Genomic DNA, 27499 nt, shown 5'->3' with positions numbered 1-27499 from the left:
ATGCTTTACCACTTTCTTTCCTACTCCTCATAATTGCTGGCTACATCAGACAACATTCCGGATAGTAGCTTCTCCACCAGACTCATCAGAGATTAGGGATAGGAACTCACATGGTGAGTCAGTCACCAATTTGCGATGAATATGCACATGAGTGAGAACTTTGTCACTAAAGGCATACATTTGAAACCAACACTTACATCAAGAAATGGAATCTGAGAGGTGTCTCTCATACTACTTCCCATTATCTAATGTCCCCTGCCAATTAAAGATAACCTCCTTATTAATCATTTCTTAGATTTTTCTCTCCAGTCTATCTATGTTAAACTCACATGCCAGAACATGACAAGTCTATTTTTACCTGTTTTGAACTGCACAGAAATTAAATTATAAAGAATATATTTCTTAACATGATAAATATTTTTATATCACCACTGAGATTTGAGATTTAGTTATCTTGGCATTATCCAGCTAGTGTTAACCGATACAAATCCAAGTGTGTATCATTATTGAAAAAGAAAAAATAAATTCCTTTATAATCATATAATAGAATGCTCTACAATAATTAAAATGAGCAAATTTTTGCAATAGAGAGACTAACTTTTATCCAAATACACAGATAAAAATCCTCATTAAGAAATATATTCTATAATTCAATTTCTGTGAAGTTCAAAACAAACAATAATATAGCGTTTTGGCATGTGAACTTACATAGGCAGACTATAAAGAAAATCTAAGAAATGATGAACAAAGTGGTTACCTTTGAGTAGCAGAGAACATTAAGTAATGGGGAAGGGGTTGGAGAGGGCTTCTCAGATTCTGTTTCTGGATGTAGTTTTCAAATGTATTTGTTTGATAAAAATTTTTTGAGAATTGTGCATTTAGAAATAATTATAAAGTGATTTCATCTACATGGAAGCCAAAGTGACTGTATTAACTATAGTCTTACAATTTCACACCTCATCATTCTGATAAGTCCTATTAACATATGCAAGAACAATGATGTAGACTAATCACTAGTATTAACTTATAAACACATGAAAAAGGAATACCAAGATCCTGACCTGATTTTAAAATTACCAGTGATTTTCAAATATGTTGTGACCCTTTAATGATTGCTTTGAAGCTCTAAAATAGATTATAAATAAGATTACTATAGAGCCACATTCTCAGTCAGCTTGTTTTAGTATACAAGCAATAATTTTGAACTATTAAATGAAGAAAAGGTCACCATTTGTTTTACACTATTGACTAGAAGAAATCAATAAGGTTTTTTTATTTGTTTAATCAGAACAACCAATTTTCCCCCAGCAAAACTATCTGGATATTATTTATATCTCTATGCCATTTATATTAATTAGATACTGAAAGGCTTTGTCATAGAAAATTGTGACTGTTAACAGGTTTCTGTTAATTTAATCATTAAGAAATATTTCTTAGTGCAATAAAATCCAATGAATAGATCCTGATAATAGCTAGGTCAGGTCATGGTACCCAATGGCAGTAAACTTCCCTGTTTGGAAAATGAGTGCTCTCTCTTTCCCTTATATTTGAAGCTACCAACTCCTAAGCACAACATATACTTCTCTTTACAGCTTCTGGCACTAACAAGAACATATTCTATTTACTCAGCAAGACTTATTTCAGTATTGACCCATGGAGGTATGCCACATATTCACCCTGCAAATTCCCATTCTTATATCTATTATATATCATAGCAAATCACTTATCCATTATTTCCTTGCTAAAAAATGACAATAGAACTATTTTCCTCTCATTTGGATTAAAACACTGGATTATCCCTGTGGAAACTAAATGATGATTTTATTTATAATGATTTTTATGAGAACCATGAAATGGTTTCTTAGGATGGGTTCCTGAGTGTAACAGTAAGTCCCTCGACAAACTTTACAAGAGCATTATTCATTCATAATTCATTCCTCAGTGTCTATTGTATTTCAGTCATTTTTTCTAGGTCCTGGGAATAGAGCAGAGTGCAAAGAATAACACACACACACAAATCCTACTCTCATGACATCTATATTCCAGCAAAGGAGAAAAAAAGATATACTAAAAAAAAAAAAAATACAGATGCATATGAGTAAAGCAGATGCTAGATGCTGGTAGACATAACTGAAAAAATAATGCAGAAAAAGGTGTAGGGAACATTGAAGATTTTAAGTTTAAATGGTACATCAGGGAAGGTTTCTCTGGGAAGATGATATTTGATTGAAGTCCTAAGGGAGAAAAGTATATGAGTCATGTGGATGCATTGGGGAAGAGTTTTCTAGGCAGAGGCACAGGGAATAACTAGTGTGAAACATCTTGAGGTGCGAGGATGACTGTGGAGTTTGGGGCAGAGCTGGGCATAGACGAGATAAAAAAAAGAATGAGCAACCAGATGACTGATAGGAGAAGAATTCAGTTCATGTGAAGTCTCATACATTTTCTTTAGCAGTTTGGCTTTTTTTGTGTGAGATGAGGTTGATTGTTATGGATAGAACATTTGTCTTCTCCAAAATTCATATATGGAAGCTTTAATCTCCAATGTGATGGTATCTGGAGGTGGAAATTTGAGGAGGTATTTAGATTTAGATGTGGTTATTGAGGTGGTACCCTCATGATGAGATTTGTGCCCTTAGAAGAAGAGGAAGAGATCAGAGCTCACCTCATTTCTCTCCCTTTCTTTTTTTTTTTTTTTTTTTTTGCGGTGCTGGGGATCGAACCCAGGGCCTTGTGCTTGCGAGGCAAGCACTCTACCAACTGAGCTATCTCCCCAGCCCATTTCTCTCCCTTTCTTCAACGTGAGGAGGCAACTGTCTGCAACTCTGGAAAAGGACCCTCTTCATGAGAAATAAATGCTTGTTTCTTAAGCTACCGAGTATGTGTTGTCCTATAATAGCAGCCTGCACTGACAGGGGTGTGGCAGGGTTTTGAGTGGTAAGTGATCTCACTTGGTTTAGTTTCAATAGAATTGATGTGGCTCTTGAGAACAGACCAGAGATACCAAGTGCAGAAGCAGGGGAATTGAGAGAGAATGGTGGTGTGAACCAGTTTGATAAGAGTGAACATGATAGTGGTGGTTGGATCTTGAATACAGTTTGGGGACACGGCTGGTAGCATTTGGTGAGGCATTCATTTGTGGAGTATAAAAGAAGGGAAAAGAATCAAGAATAACTACAGGTTTATTTGCCAAAGTCATTGGAAGGATCAATTTGGAGTGGAGACACAAATAATGTTTGGAGAGTAGAATAACTGAAGTGGTGGTTATGAAAAGATTGCACATTTTCAGTTTGGAGACTATGTATGACCATAACACTGTATGTGGCTGTATGCTCTCTACCATGTTTGTCTGCATCCCCGATCTCAACTCGATAGATGCCAGTAGCACCCCTCTTCCAGTAGTGACAAATTAAAATGTTTCAAGAAAATGTAAAATGCCCCTGATAAGAAGAGGAGGAAATTGAATCAAAATTTCTCCCAGTTGAAAAACCACTGCTTTAGAATGTTGTCACCTATGTTATAGAGTTTAATGAGCAAACATTGGTGGATTTTTTACACAGAAAGAAAAAAAAAATTTTTTTAAGGTAGTTCCAATTGCTTTCAAGGGGGTGCTATAACTTGTATGTTGTATGTCCCTCAAAGGCCCATGTGTTAAAAACTTACACCCCAGTTTGGCAGTATTGGCAGATAGTGGAAACGTCAAGAACCAGAACCTAGTGTGAGGTCTTTGGTGGTGTGCCATTGAAAGAGATAACTGGGTCCTGCCCCTTATGTTTTTCTCTCTTGTTGATTCTCCAGTCAACATGAGGTAAGCAGCTTTTTTTCTAGCATGCACTTCCGGCTATGATGTCCTGCCTCATCACAGGATCCAAATCAACTGGGCCAAGCAATTATGAATTGAATCCTCCAAAACTGTGAGTCTGGAAAAAAAAAATTCTCTCCGTAATTTTATTATCTCATGCATTTTGTTACAGTAACCCAAAGTTGACTTATACAGAGGAACAGTAGAAAGAATGTTTCATTCATTATTTTTTGAGATGTTCAGGTAAAAGAACTGGCAGGTGGGCTCAGATATTGGCATGCAGTGACAAAGATGTGATGATACTAGTGCACCTGTGAGAAATGATTGAAGTGAGAATATCTTTTTGAAGTTACTATGAGCAAAGCTTGTAGCATTTTGGATATGAGCAATAAAAGGAAGAATAACTGCAAAGTTTTTTACCTTTTTACCTTGGCATTTGCATATTGTTTTTGTCAATGGATCTTTATTTTTTATTTATTTATATGCAGTGCTGAGAATTGAATCTAGTGCCTCATACATGCTAGGCAAGTACTCTACCACTGCACTGTGAAGTAACCCCTTGGATATTGTTTATAAAGATATGAATAACTGGAAAGGAACAAGATTGGAATGAGGATGAAGGGATTAAAACATAATTTAAAATGCTAATTAAAAATCCAAGTGGACACTTGCATATGCAAGACTGAATTTGAGGAGATGATGGAGCTTCAGAAATCAAATTGGGGATGTCTTTTCAGATCAAATCTGCCATAACAGAGTTCTGCAAACTGAGTGGCTTATCCAGCAGAAGTTTATTGTCTGTAGGTTCTGGAAGCTTGAAGTCTGAAATCAAAGTGTTGGTCAGCTTGATTCTTTGTGAGGGTTAAGAAGAAAAACTATTTCTTGTCTCTACCCTAGCTCTTGATGGTTTTCTGGCAGTCTCTGTGATTTCTTGTCTGGTAAAATTATTGTTCCAATGTGCCTTCAACTTTGCATACCCTTGTCCTTTTAATTTTGTTTAAATTTTCCCTTTTTATGGGGACACCCATCATACTGGGTTAGGGGCCCATTCTACTCTAATCTAAACTGATCAGATTCAACATAAGTACACATGCAATGACCCTACAAATTTTAACACTCTTAAACACAATTTTTGTTTCCATAAAATTAGTATCTGGTTTGGGGATGTAAAAAACTTATTTCCATATAAGTTTATATTTTGAGATAATAGACTTTAGGACTTCAAGATATGAATATTGGGGATATAAAATCCAACCCATAACAGCATGCAATGTTAATATATATTGCATTTGAGGTACTGGGACTTGACAAATTATCTGGATGATAGAAGAAGACACAGCAGAGATAGGTTTGGGAATGGGGCCCTTGGGAGCACTAGATGCACAGACAAAGATGATAAGATCAGCAATAGATAAATAAACCAGTATAAAGCTCTTTAGAAGAAATGACCACAATATTAGAAGAAAAACAAGAGTGTGTTGGTATAGGAACAAAGTCAAGAAAGTGTTTAAGGTACAATTGTGGGAAATGCAGTAAGATAGAGATTGAGAATTGCCTATTGGATCACCAGGTTAGAGGACCTCAGTGAGCTAAATAAAAGCATTTGAGGTGAAAGTGTGATTGAAAAGAGTTTAGGACAGAAAATGAGATGGTCAAGAAAATAAATATAGAAAAATTCTTTTAATGAGTTTTCCTAATCACAGTTTGTCTAACAGAGCAGAGTTCTAGGAACCAGTAGATTAAATTGTTTCATGAGATGTTATTTCTGTGGATAACTTGTTCTGAAATCTGATTATTTCATTCTTGTTTTTGCTTCCAGCACATTAAATGTTTTTGGTTCTCTGTCTTTACACAACATTCCTATTTTATCTGAAAAGACAAATCTTTAGTAATATGCTGTTATGATAATTTAATATTTTATGATAAGTGAAAAATAATTATTCAAGAAATAATTAAGAACTAGCTTCAAATCATATGTCTGAAGTTTGTTAAATTCTCAAAAGAATATTATCCATTAATTAACACATATTAAGAACCTTGCTTGAACTAGCCAGATTAAAATTGCTATTTTCTTCCCACATATACAATTTTATAAGTACTTGAAAAGTATGCAAGGATAACATTTAAAAATGATTTCATACTGCTTATATTTACATAATGCTTTAGTATAGTACATGTGAGCCTCATTTTGTAAAAGAGTTGACATTTAATACAAAGATAATAAACAATGAACTTTTGTGACAAGATTGTAAAATTTGTACATCAAATAAAGCCAAAGCACAAATTTAAAAGCATTTGGAAAAGATATGTGCTTCCAAAAAATTGTTGACAGACTCAGGGGATGCTGAAAATTAATCTATACTTATAAGCACAAGTAAAAGTTGGTTTATATCTGCTAATTACTAACATCAAATGTCTCAAGTTATTTTCAAAATCATTAGAATTAGATGGAGATTGTTTCATTTCTCCAGCTCACACCTGTCTTCTTGAACATTAATGGGACTGAAAAAAAGTTATGCTCTGATATTTCCTTCTTTAATTGAAAAAAGATACACTTGGGGCATCTTGATGCCAAGTTAATAAATCCTGGGGAAAGGATTTAATATTGGGAACATGGATAGAAAGTTGGAATGGACTGAATTGGCTTTACTCTAATGAACTATGACATTTAATTCATAATGGCAGAAATTGCAGCTTAAATCCTCATTAATCAGGATGGAACTAAATCACAAATCACTAATCATGACTTTCTCCTCATTCCCAAAAAGATTTTGAAAATAATGCAAAGAAAATCACAGTAGGACACACCGGTTTCCTCACACGATTTTATTTAGCAGAGAAAGGAAGAAAAGAAGAAAAATTAATCCAAAGTGAACCTTTAAGTCCCTATTCTTTCACAAGTGGCACTTGACTTTTTCAATGTGTGTGCATGCATCTATGGAAATGTGAGTAATCAATGCTTTTTAAAAGGCTCTATCAAAGAAAGCGCTACCTGATATAAAGTCCATGCAGAGAGAAACCCACAAACCCCAAGAAACTATTTCTCCTTGTCCCTGCTGATTGACTCAGCATGAGGCGATTGTTCAGGCTACTAACAGAAAAAGAGAAGGACAGCCTCTCAGACACAGGTATTTGAGTGCAGCACACCAACAGCATGCCCAGAACCAGGCTGTCTGCAGCAACTGGTCACCAGCCTCGCAGGCCAGAAAAGACACATTACCTTCCTCCAAGCATGAAGGGCGGGATACAATAACTGCTTCTAATTCTACACTTTCCCCAAGCCACTGCCTTTCCCCCTGGTCTCTGAGGAATTGTAAGTGATTCCAAATGTTTTGAATGAACTTAGGAAGGGAGGGCAAGACAGGAAAGGAGAGTTCCATTTATATGGAATGCTCCAAGAAGACAAATTTATGGAGTCCGGATCAGTGGTTGTCTAATCTGGGGGAGTGGGGATGAGAGCAGATTAACAGTGGGCTCAAGGGAAATGCTTGGGGTGATGGAAATTCCTAAAAATGGATTGTGGGATGGTTTCACAAGTTTATAAATTTAACAAAAAGCACCGCATTGGACCCTGTCAATAGATAGTTGAGTTTTTTTTTTTTTAATTTCAAAAGGTACCATCATTTATTTTCAGTTGGCATTCAATTTTGAAAACATTCACTTTATTTCTTTTATTGGCTCTTTTTAGTTATATGGGACAATAGAATTTATTTTTGACATAACTGTAACATCATGGAATATAATTATTTTTCTAATTCAGTTCTAGTACTCTGGGTTCTCCTGCTTTCCTCTAACCCCCTGTTCCCTTCCTTTTATTCTACTGATCTTTCTGCTATTTATTATAGATTTTTAAAACATTAGTATATTCTGGATGTACATGATGGTGAGATTCACTGTGGTATACTAATAAATGAACATAGGAATATTAGGTCAGACTCATTCAACTGGAAAAAAAATTCATGAAAGCATAGCTCATGCGTATGTTATATGAATAAAGTAAACACAATTGATTCACATTATAAAATTCCACAATTTTATAATGGAACTCTTCTCCTCCTGGATAAATGTTATGAAAACAGGAAAAATATATCCAAAGAAATACTGGATAGTTTTATGGCCCCTTAGACTGTAAAGCTATTCATGCAAGGACTGTAAGCCAGGTAATCAAATCCTAATATTACAGTGATATTTATCTCTGTTTGCCTATAGAGACAGCAAAGAATACTCTTGCCTTCTCTGTTCTCATTTTTACTTTGGCCAATTACATATATTTTCAATACCTGACCAGGACCATTAGGTCATGCTCGCAGTAGTATGGCCACAACTGTTAAGGGAGACAGGTGAATTTACTCTTTATATGCAACAAATATCCTAAACCCATTGTTGGAAAGAAACTGTTAGCAATAATAAATTCAGTAACATTCATGATACAGAATCAACACACAGAAACCAATAGTGCTGCTATATGGCAAAGGCAAATTAAAAGGAAAAATCAATCCAATTTACAATAACTACACAAAAAATAAAACACCTGGGATTAAATTTAACCACAAAGATGAAAGATTTCTACAATAAAAGCTATAAAACATTGATGAAAGAAATTGAAAATGACACCAAAACAAGAAAGATATGCTGTGATCATGAACTAGAAGAAGCACCATTATTAAATTGAACTTACTGCCAACATGATCTACAGCTTAAGTGTAATCCCTATCAAAATACCAATAACAATTTTTTACAGAACTAGAAAAAAAGTACTAAAATTTGCATGGAACCACATAATAACCTGAATGGTCAAAGTCATCTTGAGCCAAAAGACCAAAACAGAAAGCATTAAACTACCTGACTTCAAAATATATTACAAAGTTGTAGTAATTTGAACAGCATGATGTTTTCATAAAGAAAGACACATAGTACAATGGACCTGGACAGATCATCTAGTAGCAACCCCACACATCTATAGCCAGTTGATTTCAACAAACGTAGTAAGAACATGCACTGGAGAAAGGATGGTCTTTTCAATAAAGATAGCTACAAGCAAAAACAAAACAATAATCTCTCACCAGTTACAAAAATCAACTAAAACTAGATATAAGATTTAAAGGTAAGGCCTTTAACTATAAAAGTACTGGAAGAAAACAAGGAACTTTTTAGGTCGCTGTAATGAACAAGAATTTTTTGGAGACAAAAGCTTAGAATAAAAGATCAGCTTAGAATAAAAGAGAAGAATGGGATTATAGTAAATGATAAAGTACTGCTCAGCAAAGTTGTCAATCATCAGAGTGAAAAGAAAACCAAACTATACATATGACATGGGGTTAATATCCAGAATATTTAAAGAACTCCAAAGGCTAAATGGCGGGGAAAACGAAGAAACTGAATTTAAAAAACGAGCAATAGACCTAAAGAGAAGACATGCAAATGACCTACAGGTACATGAAAAAATGCCCAATATCACTACTCAACAGGAAAATGCAAATGAAAACCACAATGAAAGAAAGGCTATTAACAAAGAGATCAAATTAACAAGTTCCATTAGTAGAGCCATTATGAAAAATGGTATGGAGGTTTCTCAAAAAATTAAAAACAGAGTTACTATATCATCCAGAAAACACACTATTGATTATACATTCAAAGGAAATGAAGTTAGCATGTCAAAAGTCATCTGCACTTCCATGTTTTCTGCTGTGTGTAATAGTCAAGAAATGGCAATGATCTGATGCATGGATACAGAAATGTAATAAATATATTTATGTGTGTCTGTGTGTGTATATATATATATATATATGCTGTAGATATGCCTTACATATTACTAGTTAGTTGTAAAAAGATACAGTTCTATCATTTGCAACAACATTGATAGAACAGGAAGTCATATGTTAAATGAAACCATCTAGGCAAAGAAAGAAAGTCATTACATGACCTGATTCATAGGTGGAATGTGGAAAGTTGATGACATAGCAGTTGAGAGTGGAATGGTGATAACCAGATGCTGGGGAGAGTGGGCGGGAAAGATGAACAGGGAAAGGGTACAAAGTTATGTTTAGAGAGGAGTAAAAATTCTGGTACATGGTCGCATAGTAGGATGACAAGAGATAACAATTATGTACTGTATATCTCAAAACTAGAAGAAAGTATATTGTATGTTTGTCCTGAGTATTATACTATAATATATACAGGTATTGAAACATCAAATGGCACCATATTAATATGCATAAATTTTGTTTTTAATGTATCAGTCAAAAACGAATTTCATAGAAGGAAACAGAGATGAGTATGATTTGTTCCAATTCTAAACTATCTAGATTCTCTTTCAAGTACTTCAGTCATTTTTCTTTTGCTCATCTTTAATGACTTTGTAAATGGAGTTTTATCAGTGTCTTTATGTAAATGGTCTTTATATAAATGAGTAAAACTAAGGGACAGAGAGGATAAATAATTTGGTTTTAGTCTGTGTTACTCAGCTATTCATCACTGTGGCCATGATACCCAACAAGAACAACTTAGTGGAAGAAAAGTTTATTTTGGGCTCCTGGTTTCACAGGTTAGTCCACGGTCCTCCTACACCATTGCTCTTGGCCCAAGCTGAGGTAGAAAATCATGGTGAAAGGGTGTGGCAGAGGAAAACTGCTCAGCTCATGGCATTTAGGAAGGAGAGAGAGAGAGAGGAAGAGAGAGAGAGAAAGAGAGAGAGAGAGAGAGAGAGAAGTAAGGATATGGGCCAATTATAATCCCAAGGATACATCCCTAGGGATCTGCTTCCTCCAGTCACATCCCACCTGCCTCCAGTTACCACACAATAATCCAAATTATTAACTGATCAAATACATTAATCCACTAATTGTGTTACAGCTCTCCCAATCTAATAATTTCACCTCTGAACCTTCCTGAGTCCACACATGAGCTTTTGGTCAAAGACCTCATATCCAAACCTTAACACTTTTGGAGTTAATAAGATGTGATTTATTTATTTATTTTTTTATTTTATTTTATTTTTTTTTTACGTTTACATAGGGTAATGATGTTTATTTTATTTTTCCCCTCCCCCCCACCCCTCCCCCCCTCTTTTCCCTCTACACAGTCCTTCTTTCCTTCATTCTTACCGCTCTCCTTAGCCTAACTCTAAACCTAACCCTAAACCTAATGCTAGCCCGTCCCACCCCCCATTATATGTCCTCATCCGCTTATCAGCGAGATCATTCGTCCTTTAGTTTTTTGAGATTGGCTTATCTCACTTAGCATGATATTCTCCAATTTCGACCATTTGCCTACAAATGCCATAATTTTATCATTCTTCATTGCGGAGTAATATTCCATTGTATAAATATGCCACAGTTTCTTTATCCATTCATCAACTGAAGGGCATCTAGGTTGGTTCCACAATCTGGCTATGGTGAATTGAGCAGCAATGAACATTGATGTGGCTGTATCTCTGTAGTATGCTGATTTTAAGTCCTTTGGGTATAGGCCAAGGAGTGGGATAGCTGGGTCAAATGGTGTTTCCATTCCAAGCTTTCTGAGGAATCTCCACACTGCTTTCCAGAGTGGCTGCACTAATTTGCAACCCCACCAGCAATGTATGAGTGTTCCTTTTTCACCACATCCTCGCCAACACCTATTGTTGCTTGTATTCTTGATAATCGCCATTCTAATTGGGGTGAGATGAAATCTTAGGGTAGTTTTGATTTGCATTTCCCTTATTACTAGGGATGTTGAACATTTTTTCATATATCTGGTGATTACTTGTACATCTTCTTCTGTGAAGTGTCTGTTCATTTCCTTAGCCCATTTGTTGATTGGATTATTTGTATTCTTCGTGTAGAGTTTTTTGAGTTCTTTATAGATTCTGGAAATTAGCGCTCTATCTGAGGTATGGTTGGCAAAGATATTCTCCCACTCTGTAGGCTCTCTCTTCACATTTCTGATAGTTTCCTTTGCTGAGAGAAAGATTTTAAGTTTGAATCTATCCCAGTTGTTGATTCTTGCTTTTATTTCTTGTGCTATAGGAGTCCTGTTAAGGAAATCTGATCCTGAGCCAACAAGTTGAAGATTTGGACCTACTTTTTCTTCTATAAGATGCAGGGTCTCTGATCTGATTCCGAGGTCCTTGATCCATTTTGAGTTGAGTTTTGTGTAGGGTGAGAGATAGGGGTTTAATTTCATTCTATTGCATATGGTTTTCCAGTTTTCCCAGCACCATTTGTTGAAGAGGCTATCTTTTCTCCATTGCATATTTTTGGAACCTTTGTCTAGTATGAGAAAATTGTATTTATTTGGGTTTGTGTCCATGTCCTCTATTCTGTACCATTGATCTACCTGTCTATTTTGGTACCAATACCATGCCGTTTTTGTTACTATTGCTTTGTAGTAGAGTTGAAGATCTGGTATTGCAATACCCCCTGCTTCGCTCTTGCTACTGAGGATTGCTTTAGCTATTCTAGGTTTTTTATTCTTCCAGATGAATTTCATAATTGCTTGCTCTATTTCTGCAAGGTACATCATTGGGATTTTAATTGGAATTGCATTGAATCTGTATAGCACTTTAGGTAGTATAGCCATTTTGACGATATTAATTCTGCCTATCCAAGAACATGGGACATCTTTCCATCTTCTAAGGTTTTCTTGAATTTCTTTCTTTAGTGTTCTGTAGTTCTCATTGTAGAGGTCTTTCACCTCTTTTGTGAGATTGATTCCCAAGTATTTTATTTTTTTCGATGCTATTGTGAATGGGGTAGTTTTCCTAATTTCTCTTTCTGAAGATTCATCACTTATGTATAAAAATGCATTGGATTTATGAGCATTGATCTTGTAACCTGCTACTTTACTGAATTCACTTATGAGTTCTAAAAGTTTTCTGGTGGAATTTCCTGGTTCCTCTAAATATATAATCATGTCATCAGCGAACAGGGATAGTTTGAGTTCTTCTTTTCCTATTCGTATCCCTTTAATTTCTTTGGTTTGTCTGATTGCTCTGGCTAGAGTCTCAAGGACGATGTTGAATAGAAGCGGTGAAAGAGGGCATCCCTGCCTTGTTCCAGTTTTTAGGGGGAACGCTTTCAGTTTTTCACCATTTAGAATGATATTAGCCATGGGCTTAGCGTAGATGGCCTTTATAATGTTTAGGAATGTTCCCACTACCCCAATTTTTTCTAGTGTTTTGAGCATGAATGGATGCTGTATTTTATCAAATGCTTTTTCTGCATCTATTGAAATAATCATGTGATTCTTAACTTTAAGTCTGTTGATATGGTGAATGACATTTATTGATTTCTGAATGTTGAACCAACCTTGCATCCCTGGGATAAAACCCACTTGATCGTGGTGCACTATCTTTTTAATATATATTTGTATGCGATTTGCTAAAATTTTGTTGAGAATTTTTGCATCGATGTTCATTAAGGATATTGGTCTGAAATATTCTTTCCTCGATGTGTCTCTGTCTGGTTTAGGTATCAGGGTGATATTGGCTTCATAGAACGAGTTTGGTAGGGTTCCCTCCTCTTCTATTTCATGGAATAGTTTGAGGAGTATTGGAATGAGCCCTTCTTTAAAGGTTTTGTAGAACTCGGCTGAGAACCCATCTGGTCCTGGACTTTTCTTTGTTGGTAGGCTTTTGATGACCTCTTCTATTTCATTGCTTGAAATTGGTTTATTTAAGTTGTGTATGTCCTCCTCGTTCAGTTTAGGTAGTTCATATGTCTCTAGAAATTTGTTGATGTCTTCGAGGTTTTCTGTTTTTTTGGAGTATAGATTTTCGAAATAGCTTCTAATTATGTTTTGTATTTCACTCGTGTCTGTTGTGATGTTTCCTTGTTCATTCCGAATTTTAGTAATTTGAGTTTTCTCCCTCTTTCTCTTTGTTAGTGTGGCTAAGGGTTTATCAATTTTATTTATTTTTTCAAAGAACCAACTATTTATTTTGTTAATTTTTCCAATTGTTTCTTTTGTTTCGATTTCGTTGATTTCGGCTCTGATTTTAACTATTTCCTGTCTTCTACTACTTTTGGTATTGGTCTGCTCTTCTTTTTCTAGTGCTTTGAGCTGTAGTGTTAAGTCGTTTATTTGTTGATTTCTACTTCTTTTTTTGAATGCACCCCATGAAATAAATCTTCCTCTAAGTACTGCTTTCATAGTGTCCCAGAGATTTTGATATGATGTGTCTTTGTTCTCGTTTACTTCTAAGAATTTTTTTATTTCCCTCCTGATGTCTTCTGTTATCCATTCATCATATAATAGTGTATTATTTAGTCTCCAGGTATTGGAGAAGTTTCTGTTTTTTATTCTGTCATTTATTTCTAATTTCAATCCATTATGATCTGATAGAGTACAAGGTAGTATCTCTATCTTCTTGTATTTGCTAACAGTAGCTTTGTGGCATAAAATATGGTCTATTTTAGAGAAGGATCCATGTGCTGCTGAGAAGAAAGTGTATTCGTTCTTTGTTGGATGGTATATTCTATATATGTCCGTTAAGTCTAAATTGCTGATTGTGTTGTTGAGATCTATAGTTTCTTTATTCAATTTTTGTTTGGATGATCTATCCAGTGGTGAGAGAGGTGTGTTAAAATCGCCTAGTATGATTGTGTTGTGGTCTATTTGATTTCTGGAATTGAGAAGGATTTGTTTGACGTACGTGGATGAGCCAATGTTCGGGGCATAGATATTTATGATTGTTATGTCTTGCTGATTTATGCTTCCCTTAAGCAGCATGTAATGTCCTTCTTTATCCCTTCTGACTAGTTTTGGTTTGAAGTCCACATTATCTGAGATGAGGATGGATACTCCAGCTTTTTTGCTGTGTCCGTGTGCATGGTATGTTTTTCCCCATCCTTTCACCTTTAGTCTATGGGTGTCTCTTTCTATGAGATGAGTCTCTTGCAGGCAGCATATTGTTGGATTTTTCTTTTTAATCCAATCTGCCAGTCTGTGTCTTTTGATTGATGAATTCAGGCCATTAACATTCAGGGTTATTATTGTGATATGATTTGTATTCCCAGTCAATTGACTCATATTTGTTTTTGACATGATTTGGTTTCTCCTTTATTTGGCTATTCCTTTAGGCTAGCGCCTCCTGTTGCTGATTTGCATCGTTGTTTTTCATCTCTTCCTCATGGAATATTTTGCTGAGAATGTTCTGTAATGCTGGCTTTCTTTTTGTAAATTCCTTTAGCTTTTGTTTATCATGGAAGGATCTTATTTCATCGTCAAATTTGAAGGTAAGTTTTGCTGGGTATAAGATTCTTGGTTGGCATCTGTTTTCTTTCAGGGCTTGGTATATGTTGTTCCAGGCCCTTCTAGCTTTTAGGGTCTGGATTGAAAAATCTGCTGATATTCTTATTGGTTTCCCCCTGAATGTAATTTGGTTCTTTTCTCTTGCGGCCTTTAAAATTCTGTCTTTATTTTGTATGTTAGGTATTTTCATAATAATGTGCCTTGGTGTGGGTCTGTTGTAATTTTGTATGTTTGGAGTTCTATAAGCCTCTTGTACTTGGTTTTCCATTTCATTCTTCAGATTTGGGAAATTTTCTGTTATTATTTCATTGAATAGATTGTTCATTCCTTTGGTTTGTTTCTCTAAGCCTTCCTCAATCCCAATAATTCTCAAATTTGGCCTTTTCATGATATCCCATAATTCTTGTAGATTCTGTTCATGATTTCTTACCATCTTTTCTGTTTGGCCAACTTTGCTTTCAAGATTAAATAATTTTCTTCAATGTCTGAGGTTCTGTCTTCCAGGTGTTCTATCCTATTGGTTATGCTTTCTATGGAGTTTTTAACTTGGTTTATTGTTTCCTTCATTTCAAGGATTTCAGTTTGGTTTTTTTTCAGTATCTCTAACTCTTTATTGAAATGATCTCTTGCTTCCCGTATTTGGTCTTTTAACTGTTGATTGGTGCGATCATTTAATGCCTGCATTTGCTCTTTCATCTCCTCCTTCAGTGCCTGCATTTGCTCTTTCATCTCCTCATTAGCTTCCCTGATCGTTTTAATTACGTACATTCTGAACTCCCTTTCTGACATTTCTTCTGCTGTGCTGTCATTGGGTTTTATTGATGTAGTATCTAGGTTTGTTTGGGACATTTTCTTCCCTTGTTTTCTCATATTGGTCAGTTGTCAGTGGGACCCTGAGATATTGCAGTTTTCCACTATTGGCTTATAGTGTCCCAGTAGATTTCCAGTGTATCACCTCCCAGCCTTCAGTAGCCTAATGTCTTGGAGGAATCTGATAAAGCAGCTCATCCGAAGAAAACTGCCCCTAGCCCCCTACTGGTTCCACGGTTTGGAACTGGCTCTGTGCGGAAATGCTCTCACTGTGGGCCTGCACCGTGCAGCTGGCCGTGTGGGAAGAGCCCACTGCTGGAGTGTGGAAGGCTACCTTGGGAAGACTCTAGCTGCCCTGCCCGGCTCCAATAAGCCACCTCTATCTGGGCCTGCCACCCGGGCTGAGCTTTACCCAGTGGGCAGACTCACCCGTGGCTCTATTTCAGTCCGAGTCTCTCAATGCCTCCCCCTCTTAACTCCTGGGTTCTGGAGCGACCGGGGGTGCAGTGTCCCTCTAGGCCGCCATCTTGGATCGCCCCGTGAAGAGAGCCCGCAGCCGGAGTGGGCAGAGCCGCCTGAAGAGGTCTCCGGCTGCCCTGCCCTGATCCCTGAGGCTGCTTGCAGATCAAGGCTCTCCGCTGGTTCTTTGCCGGAGTACACTGCGCTGCAGCGGCTCCGGGACTCGGAGCCTGCTCTGGTCAGAAAGGCTCTCACTAGCGGGCCAGTTCCGTCCCGAGAACCTGGAGAAGCGGGCTGTGTGGGCGGGGCCCACCGCCGGAGTGCGCAGGACTGCCTGTGGATGACTCTAGCTGCCCTGCCCGGCTCCGATAAGCCACCTCTATCTGGGCCTGCCACCCGGGCTGAGCTTTACCCAGTGGGCAGATTCACCCGTGGCTCTATTTCAGTCGGAGTCTCTCAATGCCTCCCCCTCTTAACTCCTGGGTTCTGGAGCGACGGGGGTGCAGTTTCCCTCTAGGCCGCCATCTTGGATCGCCCCCAAGACGTGATTTTTAAAATGGAAATTTAGACACGTTTGATTTCAAAACTGAGATCTCCTCCTATTTGAGAGAAATTCAAGTTCTGTTTCTATATTTTCTTTTATAAGTAAGTATGCTATTACAAACAATTTGTAATAATTACCATATGATTGTTAGAAAATGGAGATATTCAAGGGGGTCTTCATTCCATTATACTATTTAGGACTGGTGCTTCTGGCTCATGAAAGTATTTCATTGAGACCACCAAAAACTTACAGGTAACCATGAGGGATGCAGTATGTGTGACTATACTCTAAGCGATCACCCCAAAATACTACTCACATTTTCTAATTGGGTAGGTTTTTCTCAATCCATTTATTTATTCACTCATTTATTAAAAAAAAAAAAAGAATATATTTCTTTTCAATGTGCATTTTGTGCCACACACTATCCTAGGTACTGGGGTTACACTCATGAAAATAAAACACAATATCTTTCCTTTCTGCAGACTTATTCAGGCTTTTCCTAAAGAGAGGCCAGAAGTCTGACTGAAGAAAATGGAACAGAGTCTAAATAGTGATCTATACTGGGGTTTGTTCCCTTGATGGAAAGATGGGCTTAGAATATTTGTTTTAACAAAAGACCTGATCAGATTTTAGTATTAGTCTGGCCTCTCTTACATGTCAGAAGAGACCAAGAAAACAACATCCTCACTAAACTATGTTAATCGAGCCATGCCCGTTAGATTTGATTCTCAGAAATGTCAGGAAATTAAACACCAGAGTTCCCACAGCAGCTCTCCAATAAAGCATTCTGCTTGTAAGAGGAGTCGAAGTACAATTAAGAACCATCCCTTTCCATTAGCCTCTTTTCCGTGACTACACCCTCCACTACTGGCCCCCACCAGCTCCTTCAGATTTTTCTCACTCCAGTCTGCTGGAAGTATCTGTAACTGAGCTGAGAGACACGATATGGAGAAATAAAATAATAGTACTTGTCATCAGAACCATTTATAGCCTAACTGCACATTCTCCTTACTGTCTGCTTTTGTGGGCTCACACAGCTGTTATAAGAATGCCAATAAAAGAAACCTTTGCTCCTGAGCCTAAATAATATTTGTCCTGTGACCTTTAAATTTTCCACACTCCTCTGGTACTCTCCATCAACGACCTTGGAGTTTTAAGCTTATCTGACAAAGGGACTTGGGAAGTTAGACTCCAAAGTCAAGGTAGGATGTTCTAGTCCCTAAAATCTTTAATAAATAAGGACCATAAATATTATCAAGGTGGTCCTTAGACCTCAAACAATATGGAATTCAACAGTATCTTTGTGATTCTAAGAATAAAAGAAGGATCTTCAGGTTTTTCTTTTTTAAAGATTTATAGAATTATTATTTATATACAGTAAAATGTACTTTTTTAGTGTGTGTACAATTATATAAATTCTGCAAATGTAAAAATTATGGGACCATCACCATAATTGAGATGTAGAACAGTTCCTTCACCCCTCCCCCAATATCACTCATGGCCCATTGTTAAATTTAAATCCTTAGTCACATGAAGTTTAAATCCTTATAACCATTTAATCTCAATTCTGCCTTTATTTTTAGTTTGTCATTCATTTAACTCAAAGTCAACTAAAGAGCAATATCTTGGTATACTGATACTATTTTTGCTTTAGAAAAATCAATTGCTTTTAAAAGAATTATAACAAGTAAAAAGTCTTTTGTATTTACGTTCATTGTAACCACTTCCAAGAATAGTCATTTCTTTCTATATATTACAATTTTTTTATATATATTCCATGTACCATAAGAAATTTTAACATATCTTACAGTGTAGTTGTACTACTAAAGAAATCTATCAGGTTTCATTTACCTGTTTTTATTATTGTTGTTACTATTATTATTATTTACTAGAATTGAACACAGGGTTATTTTACCATTGAGCTACTTCCTCTTTAATTTAATTTTTTAAAATTTTATGAAAGCATCTCCATAAATTGCTGAGTCTGGAATTCTCCTACCTCCACTTCCCAAGTCTCTGGGATTGCAGTTATGCATGAGTGTGACTGGTTGTTCTTCATTATTTTTGAAATACAATTTTACTTAGTATAAAATTCTAACTTAGCAGTTTTTTAACATTTTACTAGTGAGTTGTAATTACAAATAGTGAGGTTCATTGTGACATATTCATAAATGCAGGTAACATAATTTTCTCCATTTCATTTTCCAGTATATTTCCTTTTTCTCCACTCCTCCCTCCACTTGATCAACTTCCTCTACTCCTCTACTCCACTGGTCTTCCTCCATTTATCTTTGTTTGTAATTGGTGCATTATAATTGTGCCTAAAAATGAGATTCATTGTGATACATTCATATATGGCATAAGGAGTTGATTTCATTTTGAAGATTCCATCCTTCCCTATCCTTTCTTGTACTCTTGTTCTCCTATCTTAATGAGATTCCCCCCACTTTTTAATTCCTTTCTTTTTCTATCAAACATCCATATATTATTTGGGAAAACATTTGACCCTTGACTTTCTCAATCTGGCTTATCTCACTTAGCGTGATGTTCTCCGTTACCATCCATTTACCAGCAAATGACATAATTTCATTCTTCTTTATGGTTGAGTATAATTCCATTGTGCATATAAACCAAAATTTTTATCCATTTACCAGTTGACAGGCACATAGGCTGGATCCATAACTTAACTATTGTGAATTATATTGCTACAAACATTGGAATGCAGGTATCACTACAGTTCGTTAATTTTAGCTTTTTTTGGATAAATACCAAGGAATGGGATAGCTGGGTCATGGTCGTTCCATACCCATTCTTTTGAGGAATCTCCATACTGATTTCCATAGTGATTATATATTTTGCAGTCCCACTGACAACGTATAAATGTTCTTTTCTCCTCACATCCTTGCTGATTCATCATTTATATTTTTGAGGATTGCCATTCTAACCAAGATAAGTTAATCTCTCTGTTATTTGGTTTGCATTTCCCTGATTGCTAAAGATGTTGAAATCTTTTTCGTATCTTTCATGTTGACCATTTTCATTTCTTTTGGGAAATTTCTGTATGGTTCATTTGTGCATTTATTGATTGTATGCATATGTGTGTGTGTGTGTGTGTGTGTGTGTGTGTGTGTGTTTGTGTGTGAAGGTTTTTGTCTATTCTGGATATCAATTCTCTGTCAGAAGAGTAGAAAACAAATGTTTTCTGTCATTCAGTAGATCTTCCTGTGTTCTTAATTGTTTCCTTTGCTGTGTTAAAGCCTTCTAATTCAATGCTAGTCTATTAATTGATTCTTGGTTTTATTTCTTGAGATTTAGGAGTTTTATTAAGGAAGTAGATGCCTAAATCTGTATGTTGGAGTATTGACTCTATGTTTTCATCCAGCAATTTTAAAGTTTCTGTTCTAATCTAAGGCTTTTGATCCATTTAAGTTGATTCCTGTGCAGGGAGATACATAAAAATTTGGTTTCATTTCTCCTCAGGTAGATATCAGTTTTCCATATTTGTTTAAAAAGCTATCATTTCTCCACAATTTGCTTTTGGCACCTTGGTCAAGTATGAGATGACTGTATCTGTGTAAGTTTGTCCTTATGTTCTCTATATCATTGGTTTTCCTCTTTGTGTTTTTGCCAATCCATGCTACTTTTGTTTACATCTCTCTGTAATATAAGTTTGAGATCACATATCGCAACATGTTGCAATGCTTCCGCCTTGTCCTTATTTTTTAGAATTACTTTGGCTCTTCTGGGACCTTTTTTTCTTTCATATTAATTGTAGAAATGTTTTATTTTTCTATTTCTGTGAAGATGATAGGGATTGCATTAAATTTGTAAGTCACTTTTGGTAGTACGGTCATTTTGAAGATACTAATTCTGCTGTCTAAGAACATGGGGAATCTTTCAAATCCTGATGTTTCTTTTTAATTTTTTTTCTTCAGTGGATCTACAGATATTATGATCGAGTTCTTTTACTATCCCATGTACTTGTTTATTTGAAAGACATCATTAATGGAATAGTCTTCCTGATTCCTTTTTCACCAAATTCCTTATTGACATACAGAAAGATTGCTTTGTAGGTTGATTTGTGTCCTGCTACTTTGCTGAATTTATCAGTTTGAGAAGTCTTATAATGGAGTGTCTGGGTCTGTTTCATCTAGGATAATATCATCTGTAAATAGATATAATTTGAGTTATTTTCTATTTTTATTCCTTTAATTGCCTATTCTTGCCTAGTTGCTCCTGCTAAAACTCAAGAACTATATTAAATAGGAGTTTTCAGAGTGGATACTTTGTCTCATTCTGATTTTAGTGAAAGTTCTTTTAGTTTTTCCCCATTCAGTATGACATTGTCTTTGGATTTATCATATAAAGTCTTTATCATTTTGAGATAAGTTCTTTCTATCTCTAATTTCTTCTGTGTTTTTAACATAAATGGCTGCTGAATTTTCTTGAAAGCATTTTCTGTATCTATTGAGATTATCATGTGATTTTTGTACTGCTTGTATTAATGTGATGAATTACATTTATAGATTTGTATATGTTGAAACAAACTTGTATCCCTGAGGTGAAACCATTTTGATTATGGTATAATATTCTTACTGTATTTTTGAATGCAGATCACTAAATATTATTAAGGATTTATGCATCTCTATTTGTCAGGATTATTGGTCAATAGTTTTCTTCCTTTGACAGGTCCTTATATGGTCGGAATGTCAGGGTTAATACTTGCTTTATATAATGAATTTGGGAGTGTTCCTCTCTTCTACTTCATGGAATAATTTGAAGAGAGTTGGGATTAATTATTTTATAAAGACCTGGTAGAATTCTGCTGAGAATCAATCTGATCCTGTACTATTCTTTATCAGAAATCTTTTTTCACTGCTTCAAATTTGGTATTATTGGTTTGTTTATGTATCCTATGTCCTCTTTTTTTTTTTTTTTTTTTTTATTTGCGGTGCTGGGGATCCAACCCAGGGTCTTGTGCATGCAAGGCAAGCACTCTACCAACTGAGCTATCTCCCCAGCTCCCTATGTCCTCTTGATTTGATTTGGGTCAGGGATATGTGTAGAAATTTGCAAATATCCTCTATATTTTCCAATTTATTGGACCATAAGTTTTTGAGAGTTCCTACTTTTCCTCTGAATTCAGAAATGTCTGTGGTGATATATCCTTTTTCATCTCTACTTTTGTTGATTTTGGTATTCTCTCATTTTGGTTAGATTGGTTACATGTTCATGAATCTGCTTGTCTTTTCCAACAACTGACTCTCTGTTGCTTTGATATTTTCTATTTATTTTTTAATTCTCCATTTCTTCACTTCATGTGTGATGTTAATTATTTCTGTTTTCTTCTGATTTGGGAATTAGCTTGTTCTTTCTTTTCTGTGGCCTTGAGATACAACATCAAATGGCTTATTTGGATCTTTGTGCTTATTTGTTTACTATAAGCATTCAATACATAAACTTTCCTCTTAGAGCTCCCTTCATAGTGTCCAAAGATTCTGATGTTTTATCTCTATTTCATTTGTCTCTACTAATTTTTACAATTTCTCCATTGATTTCTTCTGTAACATCTTCTTCATTTAGAAGCATATTATTAATCTCCATATGCTAAATGATTTCTTTTTTCATGAAATTTTTAATTTTGTTCCTTTGTGGTCTAATAAGAACAAGGAAACTATCTCAATTTCTGTGTGTGTGTTTGTAAGAATTGTTTTATGTTCTAAAATATGGCCTGTTTTGGAAGAAGTTCCATGTGCAGCTGAGAAGAAAGTGAGCATTATTGCTGAATAAAATATTCTATAGATGTATGTTAGATCCATTCAATTACTAGTAGTTTTCAATCTGAAGAGTCTTTCCTTAGTTATGACATTTGGTGACAGGGTTTTGTTGAAATCAACAAGTATTGTTATATTTGGTTATATCCGAATCTTTATGTTGAATAATATTTATGTAAGAAGATGCACTAACATTGGGAGCATAAGTATTCACAATCATTATGTCTTCTGGTAAGAGAGTACCTTTGCATTATGACATGACCTTCTTTTTTTCTTCGGATACATTTTGATCTTAAGACTGCTTTGTTGGCTATGAGAGTAGCTATTCTTCCTTGCTTTTGACTTCCATTTGTATGGAAGTATATTTTCCATGACTTTATATTCAGCCAGTGAATGTCTTTGCCAGTGAATCTCTGTGAACAACATGTCATAGTTCTTGTTTTTAATTCATCTGACAATCTGCATCTTTTAATTTACTTAATTTTTATTTTTTGTATTGGGGATTGAACCCAATAGTGCTTTGTCACTGAGCTACATACCCTAGATCTTTTTATTTTCACTTTTTATTTTGAAACTTGCTAAGTTTCCTAGGGTCTTACTAAATTGCCGAGGTTGTCCTAGAAATTGCAGTCTTCCTGAGTTGCTTGGATTACAGGTGTGCTCTACCGCATCTAGCAGTCTACATCTTTTAATTGGACAGTTTGGATCATCTAGAGTGAGTACTATTATAGAGAGATAATCATTATTTCTGCCATATTTGTTTATCTCTAAGGTTTATTTCAGATTTTATTCTCCATATTTGGCTACCCTTCTATTGAAATTCATCTATTCATTGACTTTGAGGTTCGTTTCCCATTCATTCACATGTAATATTTCTTTAAGTAATTTGTGTAGTACTGGCTCAGTGGACATGAATTATTTTATTTTTTGCTCATCTTAGAAGGTTTATATTTATTTTTCAATTTGAAAGGACAATTTTGTTGCATTTAGTAATTCTTATTGCAATCATTATCTTTCAGGCTTTGGTAAATAATATCCTAAGCTTTTCTGACTTGTTAGAGTCTGAGTTGAGAAATTAGTATTAATTTGTATTGGTTTGCCTTTACTTTTGACCTTCACTTTTTTTTCTTATGGCTTTAAAAATTCAATCCTTGTTCTTATAATATACCATTTTAATTATAATGTGTCTTAGAGAGGATCTTTTATTTTATTTATTTTGGGTTTCAAAATGGCTTATTTGAATTTCCATCATATCCCCAAGGTTTGGAATTTTTCTGATATTATTTCACTGAAAATTTGTGCACTCCTTGTTTGTATGTCAATACTTTTTTCTATTATAATTTTAGATTTGGTCTTTTAATATTGTGTCATATTTCTTGAATATTTGGTCACATTCTCTCATCTTCTTTTCATTATTGCTAATTGTGTTTACTAGATTATATTCCTGTCATTTTGGGCCAAGAAGTCTGTCTCTATTGGTTATTGTTTCAACTGAATTTTTTATTTGATTTATTGATTAATTTCCAGGATTTCTATTTGTTTCTTTTACATAATCTTTATCTCTATATTAAAATGCTCTTCACTTTTGGTATTTTCTCTCGCAGTTCATTCCTTAGATCATGCAGTTCATTTTCATTTTAATGATCAACTTTCTAATTCTTCATCTGGCATTTCCTACACAGTGTGTTAATGGAGTCAGTTGTTCAAGGTGTTAATGGAGTCAGTTGTTGAAGTGTTTTGAAGTATTTGGGGTTTCTTGTTCCCTTATTTTTTTATTTGCTTTTATCTTTGCCCATCTGATAGGATGAGCCTCTCTTTGCTATTATAAAAGAAACTTTTTAGTCGGTTGCCCTCAGTTTACTAAGTACCCAAGGCTGGGAAAATATATATGTTTCAATATTCTCATTCAACGGGTATCCCCTGCTATGCCCAGTGTTCATCATCAATTTGAGAGTAGACACTAATTCACAATTACTGTAATCACTTCAGAAGAAAGCCATATCTCTTTATAAAATCTAATAAAAATGTTCTTCACAAGCCCTCTAATATAAATAGAAAATGGGAGTAATGTTCTAGAGTAGGTTGAGAAATCAGTTTAGCAATAGTAAAATCAGTGTTAAAACAAAGCTTCAAAAGTGAAAAGAGAGAAATCAGCAGACCAAGAAAAGAAAAAGACAGTAACATAAATTAAAATAAGGAGAGTTAAGATAGGAATAGGTAATGCAACAGCATAAAAGATTAAAGAGTTGTGAATATAAATATGAGCTAGGAGAATAAAGAAAGAATGATTACAATTAATGCTTCAAATATTAAATAATCTAATTGGATCAAGTACTACAGTATCAAATAGCAAGAGAAACTCATCAATCCAACATGGAATAGAATATATGTAAGATTAAAAGTGACTTTAGAGAGATTTATATTTCATACCAGCCCATTTGAAGTGAGAAGATTTCTTATTGAGTTTTCCTAATTTGGATTTCATCAGGATTTGAAACATTTAGGAGATGTTCATGGCTTACCTCTAAGTTTCTCTGGGTGTGAAGGTAGTGATCTCACTAGCACACCTCTGACACCATTCTAGGAAGATCTCTCTATGTTTTGTTGTGTTCAGGTACCTACCAGATTTCTTATAGGCCAGAGCAAGTCCCTATCTATCTGTGACTTAGCAGTCAAATTTCTCCCAAAAAAGGGAGAAATTTGTGTCCTCCTGAAGAAAAGTTTCATGTAATGGGAGCTGTAAAATCTGGTGTGGGTCTAACTCATGTGTATTTCAACATGTGAAGGTTTGTGTCATCTAAGACAGGAGCTCAGGGATCTGTACAGGTCTGCTTCCCCATATTAAAGTGTACAGGTTGCAGACTTTGTATGGGCACATGGGGCAATGACTGGTGTCTGTGGGACACTCCTGTGTAGGAACCCTCTGTGGAATACACTGGACTGCCATGCAAGAGGGTCTCTGATGACTGTTTGGAATTTTAATGGTTTCTTTTTGGCCCCAGGAAACAGGATTCCATGGCTTTGTGTGTGTGATCATGCTCTGTGACTACTGGTAGCCTTGGACTCCATGAGTGAACATTCTGAGATGTACTATATATTGTTGGGGCACAGGAATCTCTTTCCCAGTTACTACGTTATGGTTTGGGTATGAAGTATTCCCCTAAAAGCTTGTGTGCTATACAATGCATGAATGTGCAGAGACAAAATGATTTGATTATGATAAATGTAACCTAACTGGTAGACAAAATATTTTTTATGAATAAGTCATTGAATGAGCTCCTGTGTGGTAACTATAGGATGTGGGATATGGATGATGGAAGGGGTAACTAAGAACATTTGCTTGGGGGTCATATTTTGTCCATCTCTTCCTCCTCTTCCTCATCCTCTTTTTTCTTCTTCCTATTCCTCTTCATCCTTCTTTTTTTACTTTCTTCTTTTCTTTCTCTCTCTCCTTCAAAGCTTATGTGAACTGGCAGCTTTCCTCAGCCACATCTTTATATCAGTAGCTTTCCTCAACCACACTCTTTCATCAGTATGTTCATCTAGGCCACAGGAATGGAGTCAACCAATCATGAACTGAACCTCTGCAACCTGTATTTTCTCCTCCTGTATTATTCTTGTCAGGTATTTTAGTCATAACTACACAAAGTTGACTGACACCCAGTGGTTCTTATGCCAGCTACTGACACTTCTTGTTAAGTCAGCCCACTGGTCCAAGACTGCATTTGCATGGTAGCCACAGCATATTCTGGACATTTCTGTTGTGTGGGGGGGCCCTGGACATAGCTGTCTGCTGTGGATCACTGAGTACCCACCCTCCATCAGGCTTTCTTGACAAGGGCCCATATCTGAAAGTTTCATGGCTGTCTCTGTGATTGTGAAGCCTGTGTATACAGACCCTTTGGAGTTTCAGGACACTGTGTGACATGGGTTAAGACTATAACTGCTGCAGATCATGGGATTATACCTACCAATGGGGCACATTGTCAGTTGGCCTGACCGGCAGCTGTAGGTGCCCAGTTGGGTGCTTGCCCAGTGATGCATTCTCTGAGAATGACTTAACACTTAGGTCAGTTCCACCCCACTCCTCTTGCTGACAGTGGAATAGGGGTTTCAGCAACTTTCAGTTAGCAGGATCCCTCAATAAGATGCTTCTAAATGGGTTACAGAACAACCACTTCAAAGTGTTCCCTGTACTATTAGGTGTTATGGTCTGTAGGTGGGGAAAATCTGTGTCTACTTAATTTCTTTTAGAGAGGCAGGCTAGGTGTGGTTTCTACAATATGGCTGTGTGGCATAGTTTCGTGCCAGCAAATAAATTAAATTGTGTATTCTCCTCCCTGTCTTTGCCACTCCTGTTCCATTTTAACAAGGTCTGCCTTTCTTTTATATTGTTGTTAAGGAAATAAGCTCATGTTTTTTCCTATCACCCTTTCCCCCTTATAATCCATCCTCACTCCACCACCCTGGTCAGTGTTCCCAGTTAACAAAATATTTTCTTATTTTTTGCTCTAAGAGCCAAATTCCAAACCCCTCCAAGTCTCATCCTACCTACTATTATGTTTTAGAATATTTTTTCTGCCAACCACCTCTGTGGTCAGTTGTCTCACTCCTTCAGTTACAGACTGCAGAGGGGTCCAAGTGGCAGCCTAGATCCATTCCCTCCAGATTTGTTTTTGTTTTTTGAGATGGTGGTCTTACTATGTTGCCCAGCCTAGTCTCCATCTCCTGGGCTCATGTGGTCCTCTTGACTCAGTCCCCAAGAGTTAGGACTATTGGCATGAGGTTCCATGCCCAGTTGAAATGATAGATTTTTCTCTTAATCACTTGATCTCTGATTTCCTTAGTTTCTAAATTTGCTCTAAACATTTTTTGTTG

This window comes from Sciurus carolinensis, chromosome 12 (assembly GCF_902686445.1).
Source record: "Sciurus carolinensis chromosome 12, mSciCar1.2, whole genome shotgun sequence".
Lineage (NCBI taxonomy): Eukaryota > Metazoa > Chordata > Mammalia > Rodentia > Sciuridae > Sciurus > Sciurus carolinensis.
Note: the sequence above shows the minus strand (reverse complement) of the source record.